The sequence below is a fragment of the Nomascus leucogenys genome, chromosome 19, assembly GCF_006542625.1.
Source record: "Nomascus leucogenys isolate Asia chromosome 19, Asia_NLE_v1, whole genome shotgun sequence".
Taxonomy (NCBI): domain Eukaryota; kingdom Metazoa; phylum Chordata; class Mammalia; order Primates; family Hylobatidae; genus Nomascus; species Nomascus leucogenys.
This window is the reverse complement of record NC_044399.1, coordinates 8516854-8542063: the sequence shown is the minus strand read 5'-3', so window position 1 is coordinate 8542063 and position 25210 is coordinate 8516854. Positions and strand designations below refer to the sequence as shown.

The 25210-nt window shown below is 39.8% G+C and overlaps 1 protein-coding gene and 1 non-coding gene across 3 annotated transcripts in view; one reads left to right on the top strand and one right to left on the bottom strand.

The window, feature by feature from the left end:
- Positions 1-25210, top strand: part of MBOAT2 (membrane bound O-acyltransferase domain containing 2) — a 148579-nt gene that overhangs the window by 5257 nt on the left and 118112 nt on the right. The window lies entirely within an intron of this gene.
- Positions 19747-19849, bottom strand: LOC115831657. The gene has a single exon (XR_004027176.1). It is a non-coding gene; the product is annotated as a small nucleolar RNA U13 (small nucleolar RNA).

Genomic DNA, 25210 nt, shown 5'->3' with positions numbered 1-25210 from the left:
ATGATGTGTAAGGGAGAGAAAGCATTGTGGGCTTACGAGATCTTTGTTTCCTTTTTGGACAGTTCGTTGACTGATCTTTTCTGTATATTCCCCACTCCCCGCTCCTCCCCTGCACCGTGCAGATAACCAATGAAGTGAAGTTGATGTTAGGGAAAAGAGTAGTTTAAAACATTCACTTCTTTACTCTTCCTGCAGGTCTGTACTGTGATGAATTCCATTTTATAGGTGAAGAAACAGGTGAAGTTCTCAGTATTGAGCCTTCTTTTTTTTTTTTTTTTTTTTTTTGAGACGGAGTCTTGCTCTGTCGCCCAGGCTGGAGTGCAGTGGCGCAATCTCGGCTCACTGCAAGCTCCGCCTCCCGGGTTCATGCCATTCTCCTGCCTCAACCTCTCTGAGTAGCTGGGGCTACAGGTGCCCACCACCACGCCTGGCTAATTTTTTGTATTTTTAGTAGAGACGGGGTTTCACCATGGTCTTGATCACCTGACCTCGTGATCCGCCCGCCTCGGCCTCCCAAAGTGCTGGACTTACAAGCGTGAGCCACCGCGCCCGGCCTGAGCCTTCTTAAGAGTATGACTTTTAGGAAGAGAAGGTAAATGGCAACAAAGCAAGCAGATCAAAGATTTATTTTCAATTTGCCATTTGAATGCTCTAGGTTTAGAACATAAATATTTAACTCATTTCTCTCTCCTGTCTACTTTTACACTCATAATGAGCATTAGTCGTCATCATGAGAACACTGAAAACCCAGAGAGTCTGCTGTGAACGATTCCTTTTCATCAAGAAGGCATATGGGACTGAGAATCTTGAATCTGTGTTTTCGCTCCTGTCAGTTAACAGTTTTAGATATGTTACTATACATGAATGAGTTTCCTCCTCTATGTGTGTTGGGCTTAGTTTTAAAATTCCATGATTCTCTGTCTTATTAACTGATGAAGCCGCCCAAATTCTTTTTGGACCAAGTTGGAGAGAAAATAAATATTTTGGTCCAAATTCTTTTTGGACCAAGTTGGAGAGGAGGAAAGTGAACTACTAAATTTTGAAGATGTTTTCAATAGTAAAGAGAGTTGAAACTGCCTCTCTAATTCAGAGCAGCTAAGCAAAATACCACAAGCCCTGACAATTGCAGCTAATGTAGGTTTCCCTGTATTCCATGTCCTTCATTAAGAGGAAGTAGTAGGGCAGTGGTGTAGTGGAAATGGCATGATTAGGTTGGCAGCCAGACTCTGCCAGCCTTATGCTCTTTGGCAAAACACTAAATTTTTCATTAAACTGTGGTTTCTTTATCTGTAAAATAAGGATACCTATTTGTACCTATTTGTAGGTACAAATAAGTACCTATTTGTAGGTTATCGTGAAGATTGAAACCATAATCTTTGTAAAATGCCAGGCCTCTAGTAGATGTTTGATGCACAGTTCCTTCCTCTTTACAAATTATCAAATTTCTGGAATTTATTTATGTTTTTATTTTGAGATGTTAACATCTGTTCATATGTATTTCATTTTTAATCTTTAGGACTTGCTTTTTAGGAAGGGAAATATAAGGCTTGGGTTCGGTCGTATGCCCACACAGTGATTAAACTAGGATTAAAATCTAGTTTTGAATTTGGAGTCAAAAGTGTTTTTTCTGCTTCCTCACTGCTTCAAGAGCTCTTTGTCTCCCTGCTTTAAAAATGCTTCCTATGTTGTTACTGCCTCTGTAGGTACAAACAGCCTTCATCTCCTTCAACTCTGTTTATTGGGTCCATCAGGGCCAACTTTCCAGGGAAATAAAAACAACTCACACTCAGCTTTTGGCTCCAGTTGGTTTAACAGGTGGGACTCTACAATGATAGCAGTTGGTAAGATTCCTTTAAAATAAAAGCAGCCATAAATATGACCCTCAGTAGAGTGGTCTTTTAATGATTTTTATGCGTGCTATGGGTGATTGAAGCAGGCTTTTCTCAGTATGTAGTGTGTGGCAACTGGGGCAGCTGATGGGTGGAAAGGTAGGCTCAGGATTCAGGAGATCGGAACAGGCACTGGTGACATGCCCCTTCTACCATGGCTTCCCAATCCTAACCGTCCTTCCTATATCCACTGCACCTTGCATACGAATCTTTTTCTGAATCCCATCTGATGTGACTGCTTCCTTATTTGAGCCAGGAGAGCATTTTGGATTTGACATTGTTCTGGCATTTACATTCTGCTTAATGTTATACGTATCATTCAGGGTTCTGGTAAGAGATACAGATTGAAGTAGGTAACTAAGGCAACCAGGTAACTTAAAGAGCTATTTACAAAGATGTGGGCAGGTCTTGGGAAATCAGCAAAGAATAGCGAAGGTCCCGAGCCAGCTGCACTAGATGTGGAGGGTCAAGGGGGAAGGAAGGAGCAGAACCCCAAGATTGTGGCTGTGGAGTAGGGGCTGCTTCACAGCAGGGGAGGAAGAGCTATGGCCTCCAGTTAAGGACTCAGCCAGCCTACAGCGAACCTGAGTGAGGGCTGCGGCCGGGAGGGCATGCCCCTGCCTCTCGCTTCTCCCATCCTCTCATCTCCTGCTGGGGTCTACTTCAGAGGACAAGTTGGTGCTTTGGGGGCACAGAATAGAGAGGAGAGTGGATCTGGAGGGGTATTTAAATACAATCCAGAATGTTAGGGTTGCTTCAGTATTACTTATTTCTATACCCGATGAGTACAAATAAAAAACCTGTTGTCAGACTGCTTTATGCACATTCTTATTTTGTCTCTTTTTTCTCAGTCGTACATTTTGAAAGAATAGTTGATTTCCTAATTCCAGTTCACTTTTAAAACCATTATAATCAGGCTTCTGTCTCTGATACTCAGAACCAAATCCAGTGGCAAATGTTGAGACATGCAGCACTCACCAGTTACTTCCTTGCTTAAAACTCTTCACAGCTTCCATGTTGCCGAGCCATTGCGGTGCATTTTTGAAGTGTGGCTCTGAGACCACTTGTGTCAAAAATCACTTTGGATTGTTATTAAAAGTGTACATTCCCGGCTCTACTCAGGCTATACCCAGTGAGGGCCAGGGAGTCTGCATTTTTGACAGGGCTCCTGCTTCCCCCCACCTCCCGCCACCATCACAGGTAATAGACTTGGGGCAAAGTTTTTAGGCTGTTCATATTATTAAAAGTTTATTAAAATGGAATGTATTTTTAAAAAATGTTTATATTTAACACATTAACATGTACTCGCCAAAACATAAGGCAGTGTAATTGTGCTATTGACAGTATAGTCACAAGGGAAAAATAAAATTCATTGTGCACTCTACTCTAGGCAATCTGGCCCTGAAACAAGACAAGATTAAAGTTGGATGGTGTACACATCTCCCTTCAGTCCTGTCACTGCATCTCTGGTGACTGTATGTATAATCTCTTGTGTAGAAAATGTTGAAAGTCTACATTTGGGGTCCTTCTGGAACGGGAGGCCTGGGCCAAGTGTCCCTTTTGGCTTACTCTGTGAGAGAGCCTGCTCTGTGTGATTCTTTGTTCCCTCCTTTACAAATTGTATTGATTGATTGATTGGGATAGGCTGGAGTGCAGTGGCTCAGTCTCGGCTCACTGCAACCAGTAGTGAGATTGCCGGATTATGTGGCAGTTCTGTTCTTACTGTGAGCTTACCTTTGAAAGTCTCTGTCTGATGGGGTAGGCTTGGACCCTCAGAAGGATGGCTTATTCAACCCCGACCCCTGACAAACTCTCACACTCTTTCCACACATGCCAAGTAAATTGCTTAGAGCAACGTATGCAGAAGTGGCGAGCTGGAATTTAAATCCTGGCTTTCTGCTGCTTAAAGTACTTGCATATTCAATTACTTAAAACACTCCTCGATACATTTTCTGTCTTTTAACTCCTTGACTTTGATTAATCTGTTTCCTCTTGAAATCCCTGCTACACTTTTTGGCTTGGCAGATCCGTATTTTTCAATAGTCAGCTAAAGCCTATGCCTCCTTGATGAAGCATTTTAAGATTTGCCCCATCCTTTCCTCCCTTTTTGGGTATCTTGCGTGCATGATATGTTCAGGCATGCTACACCTACATGCCCTAAGTATTTGTAATTCTTCTGTCTCAGGCTGCAGGCATTCCAGGTGGACCCATGACTTGGGACCCCTTCACACAGCTGTCTCGCATCCCATGCAGCGTTTATGTCATGAGGCTAGTGTTCTGGAGAAGGACTGAGAGAAGAGAGGCCCCTGGTATTCCTGATCTACCTCTCTCCTTTGCTCTGGACTAACCAGCCTGTCCCGTTTCTGTACAGCAGAAGCCCAGTGTCATCCAGTTCTGTCTTTCTTAGGAAGGAGTTAATGGCAAGATCCCATGCGGGGTCCTCGCCCCTCTCCACTGCCTTCTTGTCATATGTGAGTACTCCTCCAACTCCAGGAAGCAGTGCTGTGAGAGAGTGCCTGGTGTTTCCAGGTGACTGGGCCGCCCTGTTGGTTAGGGCCCTCCGAACAGTCCCCTCATGCCCTGCTTTCATTGTATTCTACTCTGATAACACCTGGAGCATTGATTTTTTGTTTGTTTGTTTGCTTTACAAGTCTCCTCCCAAACTAAATTCCTTAAGAATAAGGACCTCCACTTACTCATCTTTGTGTCCCGTCTGCCTAGGACCATTCTTGGCATGGAGCATGTTTAGAGTCCGCAGGGCTGGTGTGAAGAAAGCATAGATTGGCTCAGCTTCTGAGTGTTGCTTGTTAGCTGTGTGCTCTTGGCAAGGTGCTGATCTTTTATTTGCTTCAGTTTCCTCATCTATAAAGTAGGGCACATAGTGGGTCTCTCCCCATGGAGTTGTGGTTAGCACTGAGGAGACGATGCACACAGAGTCAGAACCTGGCATTTTGGGTGTTACTGACTTTAAGTGCTTTCCCAGGGGCTGGAGAGGGCACCATGCTGTTTAAGGCTTTACATTCTTCAGAGCCTAGGAGAGTGTTCTCTGTCATCCATTTTACAAGGAGTGGAGTGTCTCATGTATGTCAGGTGGTGAACAAGACACAGAGTACAGCAGAGGTACTGCAGTTGAATGCAGTGATTTTCAGACGTAAAACACCGCAGCTCCTTGGAGCACTTAGCCTGGTAGAGAGGGCCAGGTCCTGCCGAGGAAGTTAGGAAGGCCAGGTTCTGAGGGATGCGGTCTAGTGGGTCTAGTGGGGTCATGCTGGGTGTTCCCAGGGGACTTTTCCTGGGAACCGTGCACTTTTCCTGTCTTTCATTGGCACTCACGCCTCCTGGGCTAGGTAGAAAGCAGGTTAGGGGCTAGGGAATCTGTGGACACTCACTTCAGTAGCCGACAAGCTTCTCCACAGACTGAGCTCCCCTAATCGGCTTCTGGTCACTCTGCAGCTGCTTTCTCTTGCAGCTGGTCTGTGCCTCTTACCGCTGTGGAGTCTTGAGCATTCCGATGCCTTTAGTGGTTAGGCTCACTGAAGGACCGCGCAGCAGGTCTCTCTTAGGTAAGAAGTGAGTGATAGAAACCTTTTTCAAATAGGTTACTTAAAAGGAGGCTGAGGACATGCAAAGCATTGAAGAATTTTGGGGGATTTTGGCTGGATTATTCAAAAAGAATTGAAGATAATTCTGAGAGGTACCAGTATTTTCAGCTGGATGATTACAGTGTCAGGTGTGGTTGGAAAAAGAAGCTTTATGAGCATTTTAATCAAGAGATTCAGATAAAAGAAGCCTGCAGTTTGACAATTGTCTTTATCGATGGAGAACAGAGGACTGCCACTTTAGTGTCCCTTTAGTAGGGCCCTCCAGAAAGACTCCTTTGGGGTATCTCAGCCACCCTCCATGTCCTCCAGCCATCCATCCAGTCCAGGGAAGCCTGGCTTTTGGGCAGCAGCAGATGAGTCATGGACAGATTCTCCCAGAGCAGCTCAAAGGAACAGGTAAACTCGTGTCCCTGTGGAGTGGGGAAAGCTCTGCTGAGCCAGGCGACCAGCCAGCTGCCAACCCCGTGGACCACATTCTTCTGGGAAGTCCCAAGCTCTGACCAGCGTGCCTTGCTTCTGTCTAGGCATTGGACAAAGACATAGCTTCCCATTTTAATCCATCATCTCATAGAAACTTTTTCAGGTTTTGGAGATTTTCTGCGCCAGACTTAGGTGTTAGTGGTAGGTCAGGGAAAATGATACATAATATATAATTTTAGATATATTTAAGTTGTTCAATACATGTATGGTATATGTTAAAATAAAATAGATAGCTCCCTGCTTATACAAACAAAACATTCTGGTTCTTTTAATTTTCTTTTTGAAACTAGATTATAGCTAAAACTACAATATAGACATGAAAAACATCTAAGTGATACTTTCCTTGTTAAAACTCAATGGAGAGGCTGGGCACGGTAGCTCATGCCCGTAATCCGAGCACTTTGGGAGGCCAAGGCAGGAGGATCCCTTGAGTCCAGGAGTTTGAGATCACCCCAGGCAAGGTAGCGAGACCTTCGAATCTGTATTAAAACAAACATAAAGAACGAATGGAGAGAGGCGCTGCCTGTTACAGAACAAGTAGTTACAAAACCATTTATCTACTGGGTGCTCAATAAATAGTAAGTAAAACTGGATGCATCTATTTAACAATATTAAATTTCAAGATAGATGTAAAGACCTGCAATTAAAGGTCTAGAAATTAATTGTATAGACAGAAAATGACTTGAGACTGGAAGTACATTTCATCAACAAGCCCTGGGAGTTTGTGTTTATTGTATGGTGTTGCTTAGCTGACCAGATTGTGAGGTTAGGTGAAATAGCTAATCCCAACATAAATTCCAAGTTCAGATGTCTGGAGGGTACCAGGGAAGGAACATGAATGGAAAGGCAGATGCATGGGTTTTCTGAGGCGTGGACAGCATGACCGTCTGAAAGCCCATGCCCAGGCTAAAGGGAAAGCCCCTACTCACTTTTGCTACTGGTGACCATAAAGGAATGTTGGCTTGGTGCTGCCAAAGCTGATTTGTCAAGGAAAGATGGAAATTTGGATTTTTGTGAAAACAGGATTTTTTAAATTGGAGGTAAAATTTTAAGTTTTCTCTTTTTGAGCCCTGATAACACATCTAGACTAGATTTAGTTTATTGGCCACCAGGAGTTAGGTAACAGTTTCTGTTAAGTTTATGGTGTTCAGTCCAATCTGAAGTACACTTGTGTTCTGAGACTTAAAAGGAACATTGACAAATGAGATTATAACCAGAGCAGGGCACTGAAGACTACAGAATGCCTGGAAACCATGTCAGGCAGTAGTTGAAGATACAGTTCTTATATTTCACCGTTTAGTAATTTCATCCTTAAATTGGCTGAAAGAGTTTCAAATTTTATCCAACTAGTTCTTTTCATTTGGAGAAGATCACATCTTGGAAATAATCTTGAAAGTTAATACCCCATTACGGTGGAAGGTTGGAATTTCACACTGCTATCATTTTATTCTTTTTGCAGATCCAGTATTACTATTATTAATTGGTTTACATTGTCAAGGCCATTTTATGGTATGCGACATTAAAATAAATGTCTAGCTGGAGGGGAATAAAGTAATACTTGGAAAGGTCTCGATAAGTCCCTATCAGTTTTTCGTTTTTCTAGAATGTGTATTGATTTTTGGCCAAAATGTTTTGTTTTGTGATAACTCTGGAGTTATCAGCTTTGGAGTTTAGGTTTAATCTGCAGTGTGCTTCTCTGTGAGTGTCAGCAGGCCTTTTCTAATACTAGGACTGACACAGCTGTTCTTATTAGCTATATCCCAAGAATAGCAGTGACGGAGATTTTTGGTTTGCAAGTAGAGCCAGGAAGATGAAGGTAGAGGACAGGGCAGAGGTTTGTTGAACTGGTACTTAGTATCTTATACTAAGGGGTCCTTAGTATAAGCTTATAATGTTGGGTGCTGTAATTATAGCCCTTGTATATTTCTTGTATGATGAGACTAGTTATGTCTTCACCTTTTGTTCTTGGAAAATACTTTTAAAGCCACATAGTAAAGGAAAATTTTGTTAAACTTGGCATCAAACATTGAGCCTCAGCTGTCTATTAGACTTGAGTGGAAATTCTGATATGTTAATCAAAATTAATTCTAAGTATTGTTGCAATTTTTATATGAATTGAATTCATTTCTAAGGACTCAAGTTTCTTTTTAAGGTATAAGAAATATAAATTAATGGAGAAGTATTCCAAGAAGATTTTTGGCATGGACTCAGAGTTTTACTTTATAGGATTATAAAGTGATCTATTAAATAATTTTTAAGTGAATATTGCATTGGGTAGGAAACGCTTCAGTAGATTAAAAAATTCTTAGAAATTAATAGTAAAATAGTATATTAAAGATAAAAGGATGTTGGTACCATGTCAGCAAAGACAGAAAAAACTGGAATAGTGCCAGAGGCTGGACTTGGATTGCTTTCCTTTTTGTATTTTATTGAAAGCAGGAACCACTAGAAAATAATATAAAAATATTAAACTACTTTCCCTGTTTTGTCTCTATCTCCAGATTTGATAAATGTGTGATATTGGAGTTTAGCCCTTGTGAAATGAAGGAGAAAGTATAAATTTTCTCGGAATCCTGGAGCAAAGGTGCAACTTCTAGTTAAGGAAACTGCAGTGTAAAGAAGGGACAGCCTAGCTCATTCAGTATTTATTGATTGCCAGGCTTTTTCCTAGGCCTCAAATTTCAGAGAGCAGAGGGTCGAGTTGGCAGGGTTTGATGATACAGCAAATGAAAAAACAAACGTGTTTCATATATTTAGATTATAGTGACTAAGATCGTGGATTGAGTTGTCAACCTGTGTTCCAGTTGTGGTTCTGCAACGTAGCATCTGTTACAAACTGGGTGAGTTTATCTGTGTGCACAAGAGTGTAGTGTGTAATGAGTACTCTATAAATGGTAGCTATGGCTGCCATTGCACCTTTTGTGCAAACTGCTTGTGTGAAATAAAGTTTTATCAGGTGTTGGTTATCTGGATTGTACTTGAACACTTCTGCTGGTGCAGCGCTTGCTCCCTTCGTTAGGGCAGCCAGTTTCATTTCTGGATAGTTGTAGTTGCTAGAGAGTTTGTCGTTTACATGCTTGCAAACTTTCTGGAGTAACCCAGAAGTGGTCTGAATAAGCCCACTTCTTTGTGGTTACCTTTCAGAGAATTGGACACTTCCTATTCTTTTTTCACATGGCTGGCTTATGAACACCTGCGTATTTGTATATTAGGCATCAGTAGCCCTCAGTCTTCTGTGAAATCCGTGGGCTCATGATTGAACATTTCTAGCTCTCCTGGGATGATACAGCTCCGTATCTTGAAAGTTCACTTTCTAAGTGTTGTCCTCTCTAGAGTTTTGCAGTATTGGTGTACTTATTTGAAGATTTTTTTTGCCTCTATTGTTTACTAAAATGTACTGAAAATAAAATGGCTAATTTAGTAATAAGCATGTTCTCATAAATTATCCTGTTGAGCCAATGATAGAACCCATGAAGCATGCCCAAAATACCATTTCTTTAGACGCAGTAGACTCATTTGACGTTAGGGGGCTGATGGGTGTCAGGTGTGAGAAAGGAGCGTAACTGAAGGACGCAGGTGGCGTGCTGGAAATGTGTTACCTAAGATTACCTGAAATAGGGGCTCATCAAAGCACATTTTTGGTCAAATGTCTAATGATAGTGTTAAAATCAACATTGAGTTAAAGCTGAATGTTACCTAGGCAAATCTCAAAGATTTCTTTGTCTTCAACTCCTGAAAATGATCGACAGTGTCATCTAATCATTTCTGCAAACATTTGTTTCCCTCCATAGATTCAAAACAATAGGAACTATCTTATTAAAACATTCTAAGGCTTAATTTCAGGTTTGATTAGTGAGAACAATACATGTTTTAGATACTCCAATTTTCTTTAACACTTTCCTTTTTTCTTCATATACTTTATATATTTCATTGTGTATGATTCATTATGGATATTACTATGCATGAGTTTAGGATTTTTTTTTCTCCTTGCAATATTGAGATGTCAGAGCTAATTGTTCTCCTTTTAATTCATTCTCACAGGATGTGTAGAAGTCACAAATAGAGCTTTTTCATGAAAAAGGCTGTTTTTCATTTTTTGAATGGAACTAAATAACTCAAAATCAAATACAGCTCCTAAGGGTTATTTTGTTTAATGTTGGCATACTAAACAAGCTTACAAATAATATATTATGAAATAATCAAATCTCTTAAAGACTTCTTAAAAAATTTGGCTCAAAGGATACAATGTTCTTCCAAAAGTTGTCATATAATGAACCCTTTCTCAATACTCACATTAACTCATTTGTTTCCCTAGTCTCAGTTACAGTATTGTATTTTTGTAATAAAACATATTTAAACTGATACAATAGTAATATATAAATCATATAAAGTCATTTATTCTTTACACTCCAAGGTAACTGTAGAGTGTTTATACATATTTGAAAGTTGATGTTCATATAGTAACAATAAATATGAATGACATGCATTGTTTGTATTTTTGATGTTACTTTGCTTATCAGAAATGATCGTGGTTTAGGCTATCAGATGGTCACTGACCTCCACCAATTTAAGGATGCTGCAAATGACCAGCAAGTAGATATTAGGCCAAGACCCAAACCAAAGCAAAATAGCGGGGATTTGGGCTTAACCAAGGACAAAGCCAAAGTTCAGTTCATCTGTACCTTAAAAAGGGAAGTGAAATGAGGTACTTCATAATGTTTTTGCTGTTTGAGAGCTAATTCTTCTTTTATAACATGCAAATATGTTTAACATTTTTGCATTTCCAATTTCATTTGTGTTTTCAGTAATGTGTTACATACTCTAGTAGGGAACTGAATTTAGTTTGTATATTTCTCATCTGATTTAGAAAGTAATACATCTTTATCATATGAAACTTATAAAATAAAAAAGTATAAATAGAAAATTTAAAAATCACCCATTACCCTTCAGTCCAGAGACAACTTTTGTTAATATATTTTTATTAGAGTGTGTGTGTATGTTGAAACAAAATTGGGCTCATACTGAACATAAAATTTTTGTAACCCAGCTACCACGTTGTGAGGAATCCCAGGGCATATAAAGATGCCTTGTGTAGGTGTTTGAACCTACAGGCCCAGCTAAAGTCCAGATGACAGCCAGCATCCACTGTCTGACATGTGAGTGAGCAAGCCTTTAGATAATTCCAGTCTCTGATGCCAAATAGAGAAACAGTGAGGTGTCCATGCTGAACCTTGCCCAAATTCCAGATTCCAGAGCAAAAGAAATGTGACTGTTTTCAGCCGCCAAATTCAAGGGTACTTTTTAGGTCATCAGAGTTTTCATTTGGCAATCATATATTTTTAAAAAATTTTAATTGAATGTAACTTAAATATGGTGAAATGCATAGATCTTAATTGTGCAGTTTGACCAATTTTGACAAATGTGTACACTTGTGTAACTCATATCCTGTGTAACCCTTGTAAAGGTGAACATGGTAGGCCAGAGTAAGCAAGGTGTAAGTGTTAGATGTTGAGTAGAAAAGACTGGGAGGACTTTGGTCATAATATAAATATGATAGGAAGCCATGAGATTTTTGAAAATAGACTTTTAATTTTAGAATAGTTTTAAATTTGCAGAAAGTTGTGAAGATAGTACAGAGAGTTTCCACATACCCCACGTCCAGTTTTTCCTCTTGTTAACATGTTTCATTAGTATGGTCATTTGTCACAGGTGGTGAAGCAGTATTGATAATTATTATTGACTAAACTCTGTACTTTATTTGATAGATTTCCTTAGTTTTTACTTAAGGTTAAGGTCTGTATTAGCTAACTGTCATAACAAAAACCATAGACTGTGTGGATTATACAACAGAAATTTATTTTCTCACAGATCCAGAGGCTGGAAGTCTGAGATCCAGGTGCCAGCATGGTTGGGTTCTGGTGAGGGCTCTCTTCCTGCCTTGCAGACGGCCACCACTGGGGGGTGTGCTCACGTGGTCTTTTCTAGATGCGTTCTTAGTGAAAGAGAGAGCAAGCCCTCTGTCTCTTTTTATAAGGGCGCTAATCCAGTCAGGCCAGGGCCCTACCTACCTTCACAACCTCATCTAATCCAGATTACCTTCCAAAGGCCCCATCTCCAAATGCCATCACATCGGGGGTGAGGGCTTCAACATATGAATTTTGGGGGGAAACAGACATTCAGTCTATAGAGTCCTGGATCTTATGCAGGCTACCGTATGACCTTTTTTTTTTTAAAGACAGAATCTCGCCCTGTCGCCCCCAGCCTAGAGTGCAGTCATGTGATCATGGCTCACTGCAGCCTTGACCTCTTGGGCTTAAGTGATCCTCCCACGTCAGCCTCCTGAGTAGCTGGGACTACAGGCATGTGCCACCAGTCACGGCTAATTTTGTACTTTTTGGAGAGAGGGGATTTCACTGTGTTGCCCAGGCTGGTCTCGCAAGTGATCAGCCTGCCTCAGCCTCCCAAAGTGCTGGGATTACAGATATGAGCCATCGTGCCTGGCCCGTATTACATTTAGTCATTGTGTCTCCTTAGCTTCCTCCAGGCTGTGGCAGTTTCTCAGACTTTACTTTTTTTTTTTTTTTTTTGGTGACCTTGTCGGCTTTGAGGATAACTGGTCATGGATTTTGTAGAATCTCGCCAGTGGGATTTATTGAATGTTTTTCTCATGAGTCTGTGCTTATGGGTGTTTGAGAGGAAGACCACAAAGACGAAGTGTTGTTTTCATCACATAATTCCAAAGGTATGTACTTTGAGTGTGACTGATCACTCTTGATGTTAATTTGATCACCTGGCTGAGGCAGTGTCTGTCAGATTTCTCCACTGTAAAGTTTCTCTTTTTACTCCCACTTTCCATATTGCATAGCCATTCTGAGCAGCCTATGCATCGGGGTAAGCTGTGGATGCTTTGAATAGAGGAATTAGCTACTCTGGTTTACCTCTGAAGAAGCTCTCATTACTGTGTGGAGGGCAAGAGTTGAATCAGGGAGGGGAGTCGGCTTGTGGTCACAGTAGTCTAGGCTTGGTGATGGTGGTCATGGTGGGTGTGGTGCAGAGTGGCCTCATTTGGGATATACTTGAAGGTAGAACTGATATGACTTACTGGTGGATTGAATGTAGTTATAAGAAAAAGAGAAGACTCAAGGATGACGCTTCCTAAGTTTTTGGCCTGAGCAGCTAGGGCAGATAATTATGGGGAGCTAGGGGACAGGGTGGGGAGGACTGGAAAAGAAGTGGCTTTTGGAGCATGGGAAGGGTGGATATGAAAGGTTTTCCTTTGGGCTGTGTTAAGTTTCAGATGCTTGTTAGACTTTGAGGTATAAACATGTAGACCATTGAAGATGTGAGTCTGGAGTTCAGGTATAGATCAGGTCTCAGTATTCTATTTGGGGGTCACACATTTTATCTTTAAAGAATTCCATGTATTTTCAGAATAAGAATTTAGTTTGATAGAATAAAGAACCTGTGGTAATTTGATTCGAATGATGAAAAAAATTTAAATCAAACTTTTTTTTCCCCTGAAAGCATTGTGAAAAAACGGTAAAATATAGATGATTTTCAATCAGCATCAGTGTGACCTGTCTGTGTCTGACCTAAGTCTCAGCTAATATAGCCAGTTGAGCAGTGGAAGATGAAGAATTTGATTTGCATGTCTTAAAGCCTTTGAGAAAAGGAACTAGACATTTTAGTTTTTTTTTTCCCTTAAGGAACTATATGCCTATATTTTGAGCCTTACATTTTTTTCTTAGAGGGAAACTAGTCAGGAGTGGGAGGCCTCTGAACAAGCTTCATTCTGTGTAGCTGCCAGCTTTTCTTTCTCTTTCTCCAGGAGAACACTGGCCCTCAGCGCCTCTTTCTGCTTCCTCTTGTTCAGACCAGTGGGGGCGACTGGCTTTCCTGTCTGACTCCTCCTGTTTTGGTAATGAAGATAGGGAGGCTGAAGGATTGATATTATTTGGCTCCCTATTTAAAAGGTAGTTACGTAAAATTAAATAAAATTTGGCCAATACCACTTGTGACTTTAAGTTGTTGTAGAAATTGATTCATTATGATTCAGAAAAGAGAATTTTAAGTTAATAATATTGGAAGAATTTATGGTTTTTTCTCTTCCCTTCCCTCCCCCCTAGTTCTTTATTTATTTTTAGAGCTTTTTGTACTAGTACATCCTCCCTTTTCTGGGGAGTTGATTTGAGAAATTAGATTTGCAAGAGAATGTATGCTTTTAGAGGATGATGAAAGCCACTTGTGCTCCAACTTAAGGAAAACCCTTTTAAGCTCCCTGCATGCCCTTTCTAGACCCCATCCCAGAGAGGAATGACTTCTGGAATATTGTGTTAATCATTTCCTTGCTTTCTTCGTAGTGTTAACCACAAACATATATATGTATGTGGTAATAAACATGAAATTTGCCATCGTAACCATCTTTAGGTGCACAGCTCAGTAGTGATCAGTATATTCACAGTGTTGAGCAGTAGATCCCCAGAACTTTTTCATTTTGCAGAACTGAAGCTGCATATTCATTAAGCAACTCCCTATTTTCCCCTCACCCCAACCCCTGGCCTTTTGTTTCTATGAAGTTGACTGTTCTAGATACTTTGTGTAAGTGGAAACCTATAGTGTTTGTCTTTTTGTGACTGGTTTAATTTCACTTAGCATATGTTTTCAAGGTTCATTTATGTTTTCACATATGAGGTATGTTATGGGACCTCATAAAAGTCAGAATTTCTTTCCTTGTAAAAGCTGAATAATATTCTATTCATAGTTCTTAATTTCCATGTGATTGAAATTATAACATTTTATTCATGATTTGTGATATTTTTGTACCTAGTTTAGGAAAGTCTTCTGTATGCTGAGATCGTAAAGATATCTTCCTATATTATCGGTTTAAGAAATAATTTTTCTTTATTTTAAAACAATATTAAACTCACAGAAAAGTTCCAAGTACAATTTAGAGAATGTTTTCCTGAACCATTTGAGAGTAAGTTGCTGACTCGCTGCCCCATCACTTCTGGATACTTTTGTGATATTTCCTACAAAAAGGACATTCTTCTGTGTAATCTCAAAATGACCATCAAAATTAGGAAATTAATAAATTTCTATCATCAAATCTTCAGACTTTAAGTTTTACCAGTTATCACATCAAGTCCTTTTTAGCAACAGTGTCCAGTTTGGAATCATAGGTTGCATTTAGTTCGCATGTCTCTTTAGTCTCCTTAAGTCTGGAACACTCCCTTTATTGAACTGAGAAATATTCCTTCCTCTTCTGTTTTCTGGAAGGGACTGTGTAAAACTGGTATTAATTCTTTTTTAAACATTTGATAGAATTCTCCAGTAAAATCATCTGGGCCTAGAAATGTTTTTTTCTAGATTTTAAATTCCAAAGTGTTTCGTTAACAGTTACAGGGCTATTTAAATTACCTATTTCATATCGGGTGAGTTATAGTAGTTCGAGTATGGAATTGGTGCATTTCACCTAAGAAATTTCCATTTTAGCTAATCTGTGTGCAGTTTTATTCTTCCTTACTTTATATAGATATATTTGCAATGAAAATACAATATGTATTTATGAAAATATGTATTTTACATCTGTATCATATAATTTCATATCTGTATCATATAATTTGGATCAAGCTCTAGATGCAGCCAGGACCTCAGTGGCAGGCTGTATTCTGCACAGATGGGAGTCTCAGTGACCTGTAAAGTCTGTGCCTTACACACTTTAGAATTTGCTATGCATGAGTCTCTCTGACTGCGGATAGTTGTATTGTGGCTATTCTGTGCACACACCTCATTCTACTTCAATTTTTTTCCATGACTTATTATTCAAAACAGTGTGATACAGTGAAAATCAGATTCGCTATGGTCCCTGTCCCCAGGTTGCTTAGAGTCTCTGAGGGGTTATGGAGAAGTAATTAGGAAATTGGGAATCAGAGTGGTTTGTGTTCTGATGAGGAAGGGACAGGTCCTTACGAGAACACAGAGAAGAGGTACCTGTTTTATTCTCCTCTGCATCTCTAGCACCTGGTACAGTACCTGGCATATAGTAGGTTTCTCACTAAATCTTTGTTGAATGAATGAATAAACTCAGAGGTGGGTTGACTGCATGGCCACTTTTGGGGAGATCTTACATCTGAGCTAAGTTGGTGATATCCACTGGAAGTAGATGGATGGAGGGAATTCTCCTAGGTGGGTGCAACAGTACGCAGCATCATAGAAGTAAAGAAAGCTTAGCAATCTAAACAGTGGTCTAGAGCTGACTATTTGCAAGTGGGGAGTGGTTTCCAAAAGTGATTACAGACGGAAGGCTAAGAAGAAGTTACTCTGACCAAAGTATATATTGGACAAGGTTCGCGAAGAACTAGAATGGATTTTTACGAATTAGCATTTTTGGTTCTGGCTGTTGTGTTTACCATTGTTAAGTTTAGTTTCTAACATACCTTAAGAATAATGCTTTCCAAATGAATAATATTTTTTTGTGAAGTGTGGTACAGCTTTCTCCAGGTCTTACCTACTCGTCTTACTCAGACTATCTTTGCTCTAAAACAAAACTTTCCTATGCTGTAAATATGTCTGTGGTAAATCACGAGTTGACTGCTAATAATGGTGGGTCATACATTAGCATTTTCATGTGCCAGGTACTGTATTGAGACCCTGCCATGGGTTTTCTCACTTAATCTGGACAGCAGCCTATCTGAGAGGAAACTAAACCTGGGCTCACTCCCATGTTACAGAAGTAACTAAGGTTTGGGGAAGTTGAGTGGTGTGTGCCCAGCGTCACTTAGGTAAGCCCACTACTCATATTTGGATCTAAGTCTGTCTGTCTTCATTAACCATTGAGTTTTGTGTGCGCTTTCCAATGTTTCATATGTCTTTTTATTAAATAAAAAATGCCTGGGATTTAGTTTTGGGTATAGATCTTTAGAAAGTTCATCAGTTAAATATGGAAATGGTTTGTAATGAAATAACATATTAGGACACCCCTAAAGCAAATTACAGAAACCCACTTCAGCTAGCCAACATGGCTGGATACACATAGTCCAACAATAAACACTGTGTTCTTCATCTCTGTCTCCCTTCCTTTCTGTCCTTCCTGTTTCCCCCTCCCTCTTTATCCCACTGCGCTACCCCCTCTCTCATCCTGCTTTTCTCTGAGTGTTGGCCCATTCACTCCTGTCACAGAAGCAGCTCATTTGAAACCAGCTCCACCTGTGATCCTGGGAAGGGAGAGCATCGTCTTCTCTGAGGCTCTGGCAGAAATGCCCTAGGGAAGACTCTTGTTCCTGGGGCCTGTGGCTGTGACAGGACTTTGTGAAACTACATGGAATGGGGCCGTTGGGGGTGACAGCATATCTGTATTTCATCTTGATCAGACATATTTGATGGCTGAAAGCTATAATTAAATTATGTAAAGATAATGCACAATATATTTTAATAGCTTCATCAAGATACAATTCATGTACCATACAACTCACCCATTTAAAGTGTACAGTTCAATGGTTTTAATGTACTCAGAGCCATGCAACTATCACTGCTGGCTAACCTGGAATATTTTCATTACAAAAAGAAACCTTGTACCATTAGCAGTCACTCCCCATTTCCCCAAACCCCTCAGCCCTAAGCAACTACTCCTCTACTTTCGGTCTCTATAGGTATGCCTGTTTCGTGTAAGTGGAATCATACAGTATGTGGTCTTTTGTGTCTGGCTTCTTTCATTATCATAATGTTTTCAAGGTTTATCTATCTTTGCATATCAGTGTGCATTTTTTATTGCCAATTAATATTTCACTATATGGATATACCACATTTTATTTATGCATCTGTTGATGGACATTTAGGGTGTTTTCACATTTTGGCTATTGTGAATAATGCTGCTGTGAACATTTTTGTAGAAGTTTTCATGTAGATTTAAGTTTTCAGTTATCTTGTGTATATACTTAGGAGTGGAATTGCTGGATCATATGATAACCATGTCTCACATTTTGAGGAACTGTTTTCCAAAGTGGCTGTACCATTTTATATTCCCATCAGCAGTGTGTGAGAGTTCCAGTTTCTCCACATTCTTGTCAACACAATCTTTTTGATTGTAGGCATCTTGGTGGATGTGAAGTGGTATAGTGCATAATGTTTTATAAAAAGGTTGTTTTGTTTTTTAAACAGTTGCCTGTTTATTTGTTTTTTTGCCTTGTATTGGACCTCTCCCAGTGGGTTCTGAACCTTTTCCACCTCAGTCCAGGTGGCCAGGTAGGCAGACCATGTCACTCAAAGGATCAGAAGTGCATGTTTGCTTGTTTTTCTTTTTCTTTATAAACTTCATAATCTACAAGTGCAGATAGGGATTATTCTTATTTTCATATTAAGAAACTATGGTATAAAGAGGTTGTAAATGCCAGAGGTTATTTGGTCAGGGCTGGAACAGAGATTTGTCTTTAGGGTTGATTGGGTGGTGTTGAGTTGCTTGCCTCAGATCCACTGTTGTCAGCCTGCTGTGATGTGGTAGGTGCATTCCTGTGGCACACATTCCCACTGTGTTCACTGTGTTCTATGTAGTTCCCACAACCTAGTTGCATCTCTACTGCTTTTTTTCTTAGAAATGTGAGGGCAAGAGTAATGTCTTAGGAATAATCTTTATTAAATTGTTCACAAACTTGACTACTTTAATTTTCATTAGTATAAATTACTTGCAGCATCCCAAAACTGAGCTACTTTTCTATGATTCACAATTGCTGCCTTTGACTACTTAATTATGGTGACCTTTATCAGCTGTGTAGGGCTATTTAGGATTCACCTTAGGGTTGGTATGAAATGTGATATTCTGGCAGTCCATAGTCTGGGATGCACAGATGGTTTTCCATCTGCGGCTTTCTCCCTAGCCCTAAAGAGACACTATTGTTAGGCGTATTAGTAGTGGAGTCTGCGTATCAGGACTCCGTGTTGAGTCTTGTGTTGTCAGCACAACATGAAAGAGTCTTTGTTGATCACACCTTATGCAAGAATCTATGTTGATCTCTTGCCATCGATTTGCCACATGTCGCTGTATAGTTTGGAAGTCAAAAACTTGTGATTTAGAATTGCTGTTAAGCTCATGCTTAATATTATAATGGCATCAAGCAATAGCAAGAAGAGATTACACATATTGGCAGTACCCCCTAAATTTGGAATAATACAATGATCTGCATAAAATAAAAGGAAACATGAGCTTGCAAGTATCTTAACAACACATACTTGTTAAGCTGATAATGTGGTGGGACTAGGTGCTGGGGGATACAATGAACAAAACACATAAGAATCACTGTCCTTATAAAATGTACATCCCAGTGATTATTTTAATGATTTCCTAGAAAATCATTCATCATGTGTGACATTGAGGCAAAATAATCTATTCTGATTTTCTTTGGTAGCAATGTCTGGAAACTTTAAAATTCTAAAAAAGAAAAATAAATTAAAAATGCCTAAATTGATTCATTTAGATAGTGTATTATGTAAGTGATTATTGGTTAAATATCCCAAAGGCAAGATACCACCAATCCCAATCTAATCATTAAAAGTTAGTACTTTTTATATTGTCCTGATCCTTCTTGAAAAGTGTACTATTTTAGTGGGAAGCAGTATAATTTCAAAATCAGATCAACATATCCATAAGTTGACAAGCTGACATTGTATCTAATGGAAATCTGATGATAATGAGACAGGCCAGTAGAGGAGTTTTTTTGTTCTTTAGAAGCATAATTTGAAGACTTGAAAATTAGTAGCACTGTTGAAATTGACCTTTATTTTTAAATAACAGGTAGTGTGCTGATGTTGTAAAAAAGGTTTGAGGAAAGCACATCTCACACATGAATGTGGAAACCCAGTCATCACACTTAGGAGTTAAGAAAGGATTCAAAATAGACCCCTCCCCCCCCAACCTTTTTTTTAAGCTGGGTGCTTTTATAATTTTTATTTTACTTTAAGTTCTGGGATACAAGTGCAGAATGTGCAGGTTTGTTACATAGGTATACGTGTGCCATGGTAGTTTGCTGCACCTGTCAACCCGTCATTTAGGTTTTAGGCCCCAATGTGTTAGCTGTTTGTCCTAATGCCCTCTCTCCCCTCGCTCACCACCCCCTGACTGGCCCCAGTGTGTGTTGTTCCCCTCCCTGTGTCTATGTGTTCTCATTGCTCAACTCAGGTGGATGCCTTTTACCCCATAGTACCTAGGCACTTGGAGAGGAATGCTTTCAAGTTAAATTAGGAAAGGATCACAATTCTTATTTGGGCTAATGCTTCTGATGGTCATAGCAGGAATGAATGAGTGAATAGATAAATTTTATTAGCAAATATGATAATAAGTAAAATTGTTTACAAGATAATTTTAGATAATTAAAAATACCGTAAAGTCAGTAACATGGGGTCCATGACAAGTGATTGGGGATGCTTCTTTAGATTGTAAGGTCTGCGAAGCTTTGGAAGATGTTATTAGGGTTGTGAATGGTGAAACATCTGTGTGCATTCCATGTGTGGAGGTGGGGAAGTGTCAGCTTTGGGGTGGAAGTGAGTTGAGTGTGTTGGAGACGGTCAGTATATTGGAATATAGCCAGTGAGAGAAGCAGTGCGAGATGAGGCTGGAGAGGTGGAAGGGGCCTTGGTCTTTCAGGGCAGAATAAGGAGTGGAGATTTTATTTTAATCATGGCAGTCTGTAGAGTGTTTTAGGGTCTGGGGATTGGTGGCCTCATGTCTGGGGCTGCTGTGTAGGGACTGACTGGTAGAGGCAGGAGAGGAAATGGGGACCTTAAAGAGCTATTGTCCAGAGAAGAAGCCATCGCAGCCGTGGAGACAGAGTCTGGGCCAGCTTTGTGATGTGCTTTGAAGATAGAGCTAAGGAACTGAAGCGTAGATTCCTTGTGGAGGGCAGGAGATGAGCAGTCAGGGGTTGATTGCTAGGTTTTGGTCGAAGTGTGATGGTGCAGTTATTCAGATGGGTCAACTTGGAGGAGAAGTTGGTGGTGAGGGGAATCAGCAGTTCCCTTTTGGCCACAGTAAATTTTAGATACTCATTAGATATTCAAGTGAAGTAGTTTAATGGACAGCCGAATAAATGTCTGAAGTTCAGCGGAGAGGTCAAGACTAAAATGACAGAGGAAGGTGTCAGCAACATAGAGCTCACTTCAGAGCCATATAGGACTGGGTGAACTCCCCATTAGGGAGTGGGCTCTGCAGTTTACTTCCTTAAACTGAGAAAGTTGGACAGGATTGTCTTTAAGGTCCCTTTTTTTCCAAAAATTAGATGTTCATCGAGTTCTAAGAGCCTTTGTAAGAAGCTTGAAGTGATGAGAATTTTCTCTGAAATGCTCTAGCTTCTTTTAAGCCATGAAAAGGATGAATGGGGAAGAAATACAGACATTTCAGTATTCCGCGTCTGTATTCATTCCACAGTTGCTTGTCCACAAAGTGTGATATGTAACTTCAATGAAATACCCTTCTGAGAGGGAAAGTAACCTCAATCACATTGCAGGGTTTTCAGTTGAACCCAGTCGTGGTCAATGTGAACTTATTTTTATTAAAAAAAATTTAAACAGCTTTATTGAGGTATAAGTGACAGCAAAGCTGTACATACTAAAAGTGTAAAATTTGGTGTTTTGACATAGGTATCCACCCATAAGGCTGTCACCACAATAAAGATGATAGACATATCTGACACCTCAACTGTTTCCTCGTGCCCTTCGGTACCGTCTCCCTCCTGCCTCTCCCTGGCCTCCATCCCCAGGCAACCACTGATAAGCTTTTTGTCACTATAGATTAGTTTGGGTTTTCTAGAAATTCATTTAAATAGAATCATACAGTAGGCACTCTTCTCTCTTTCTGGCTTCTTGGACTCCACATAATTATTTTGAGATTCATCCATGCTGTTGTCTGTGTCAATAGTTCATTCCTTTTTATTGCTAAATAAGTAATATCCTATTGTATGACTATACCAGATTCACTTGTGCAGTCATTATGAAGTTAGACTACTTTCTTTTTCCCTTCAGCAGGTCTTCTGATTTGCTATTATTTGTAACCACCTAAGAGATTAAACGTGTCAATGTGCACACACACGGAGACACGCTCTGAACATGCTTTATGGAAGGGCTTTTTTATTCTGGTATTCATCCCCCTTCTTCCTGTTCAGGGATGGGCTGCTTGGCTTCTCATTTGTCAGAGCAAGCTTGACAGTGTTTGGAGAGGAAGCAGGCCCATCCTTTCTGTGCGTCTGTGTTCTGTGTGATGCTTTGGGATGTGTGTATGTTGTTGAGCCTTACTTATTTTTTGTCCGGCTTGTATTTGTTTCAGTAGGTCGCCTACTGAAGCTTCGTAGTTTAACCCTTCCTTAGGTTTCATAGTTTAGCAGTTGTGGATGCAGTTAATCTAGTACCTTTTAATTTCATAGGACAGTGTAAATAAATTCCTTCTCAGTTTATAGGAATTTTTTATAGTTGGTTAAGACAGAGATCAAAATGAGATAAGCACTAATTATTAGCCTGGTAGGTAGGTGCCTACCTTTAATCTCTGTGGTGCCTTGATTAAATCACTCACTTTCTGCTTCTGTTTCGGTGCATTTGGGAAAACTTACTGCTTTTTGGTTTGTATGGATGGTCTGAGAATACATTTAGGGATTTGTGAGCTAATCAACCTTTGGGAGTCTGGCTGTTTTTAACAACATATGGATGTCTGGGCTGTAGATTGGCAGTTCTCTGTGCCGTTGTCTGGGAGGAAGAGGAGAGGATGTTATGTCTGATGTACAGGCTTGTCCTGGCAGAACAGGGCTTCTTGCTGGCTGAACCCAGCGTATTTGGTGTAGGTGGGATTAGAATGGGCAGTGGCCATATAATTCAGGAGATAAGAAAGAGTCTTAAGAGAGGCATGCCAAATAAATCTCTCTCATGATGCTGTTTCTCTGCCTAACATAAGACTTAGTGGCCATCATTTTTTTTTTTGTATTGTTCATTTAATTGTCTTTTACTGGCCTGTAAGTTTTGTGAGTGCAGGGACAACCATGGCTGTGGTGTTCATCCATTGTACCTATACAAGAAGTGTTTACAGAATGTTGATAGAATGTGTCCTTATGCTTCTTGTACTTATTTTACATTTGTGGTTATAAAGTTTCTAGTTGTAGCAATTAATGTTTCCCTTTAGGAAAGATGGAAGATAAATATGAGCTGTTTTATTAGTCTGCTCCCCTTGATTTTAAGCAAATTCTTGAGGCATGATTCTTGCCCCCACTCCCTCACCCCTATTTTCCTTTCAGTGAACGAAAGGCACAGATGGAGCCAGGCCTTCCACTCAGGGATTGGTAGGAATGCATAGATGAGTAAAATTTGTTCCCAAGCCATCAGAAGCTCACAATCAAAAAGGAAAGTCAGACTCACAGGCCAGTAAGTGACGGTTTAATATAAGCACATGTACAGAAATTACTTTAAAAAACACGGCACATGGATACATATGTAACAAACCTGCACATTGTGCACATGTACCCTAAAACCTAAAGTATAATAATAATAAAAAAAAAGTATTTTGGGATCCCAAAAAGTATGAATAAAGGTTCTACTTTCTAGGTTGAAGAGGTGGGTAGAAGTGACGCCATTAAGTAAAATAGGAGATCCAGAAGGAAACGAGGCAGATTTGGTAAGATGGTGGCATTGGTCAGGTACAAGTGCAGTAAATAATTCAGTTTTTGGATGTTTTCAGTTTGAATTTTGTGCAGAGTGTTATTCTTTCTAGGTAATCTGTAGATTTTTGTGTTGGTTTATAAAAAGCACTTTCCGCAGTTGGTAGCTTTGAATTCATCTTCATTATTTGTGAGGAGGCTATACTTTTTGGATTAGATATTCTCCATTACCTTACCAAAGGTGGCTCTAAATAGTAGAGCCAACTTTTTGCTTACATTATGCTTGGAAAAAGTGTTTTTTCTATGGCAATGGCCTAGAAATGTTTGAAAATGCTTGCATCCTTTAAGCTGTGGTTGCCATTGCATAAAATTTAGTGGGATGAAACTAGCAGATTCAGTATAGGGAGATGAGGTAATTACTATCTTAAATTCTGGTGCTTAGCTTCTTGTTTGGAAATTTGAAAGCAAGCATGTATTATTTTAAAAAATCATCTATTTGGGAGTAGATAATAAATGCCCATGTTGCAAAATATCAAGGGAGATGGGTACATAATGAAAAAGAAGTCTCCCTTTTACCCCATCCTCCACCCTGAGGGGCTGCCGTTGTTCCCAGTGATTGGGTATCCTTCTAGAGATATTCTGCGGGAGATGTCTGTTTCCTCTTGGAAATACAGAGATAGCGTGCTTTCCGGATTGGTTAATTCAGTGGCTCAGCAACCTCATCAAGGCCTGGGTTCTTTAATCTTTCTGTTCTGCTTTCTTATTTGTTTCTCTTAGGCTGCCCGCCACATGATTCCCAGGTGCCTTTCCCCTTCCGTGTGTCTCATGTACATGGCAAAGTCCACAGGCGAAAAGCAAGTATCTTTGTTGTATCCCTTTTTAAGAGTGAGGAAGACTTTCCCAGTAATCCCTAGCCATATTTCTCATTGAACAGAATTGCACCACAGTTACATTCCCAGAATTAGTTGTTGGTGATGATTGGCTGAGACCAGTCGCTATTCATCCTATGAGACTAGTGAAGAGTCTAGCTTTTCTTAAAACACAGGCTGCCTGGTCTGGTTACTGAACAAAATCTGGGTTCTCTTAGCAAGGAGAAAGATTACTGCTATGGGGTATCTAAAAGATCATTTCATCTTAGTTCTTGGTACAGGGCTGCCTCATTCTTTGTGATGGCTAGAGAGCATTCATTCCACTCACTTCATGTACCATGCTTTAGTAGTCTCTGTCTTTTCCAATTTTTATATTATCACTGTGCTGCAGTACATGTTCATAAATGTAAATACATCGTCTTCCCTATTTCCAAATTTTTCCCTATTAACATTATGTCAGTATATATTAAATACTTCCACCAACAATGTTTAGTGTGCCTGTTTCCTTATACACTTGACAGTACAGAATACTGCTGAAGTCCATCTGATAGGTGAAAATGTTATTTTACTCTGATTTCAATTTCTGTTTCTTGTATTAGAGGGTTTGGGCATCTTTTCTTAGGAATGAATCATTTGTGATTCTTTTTCTGAGACCTGACTGTGCCTATGCTCTGCCTACTTTTCTATTATACTGTTTTTATTATTGATATGTAGGAGTTTTAGATAGATTAAGGAAATTAGCTCTTGGT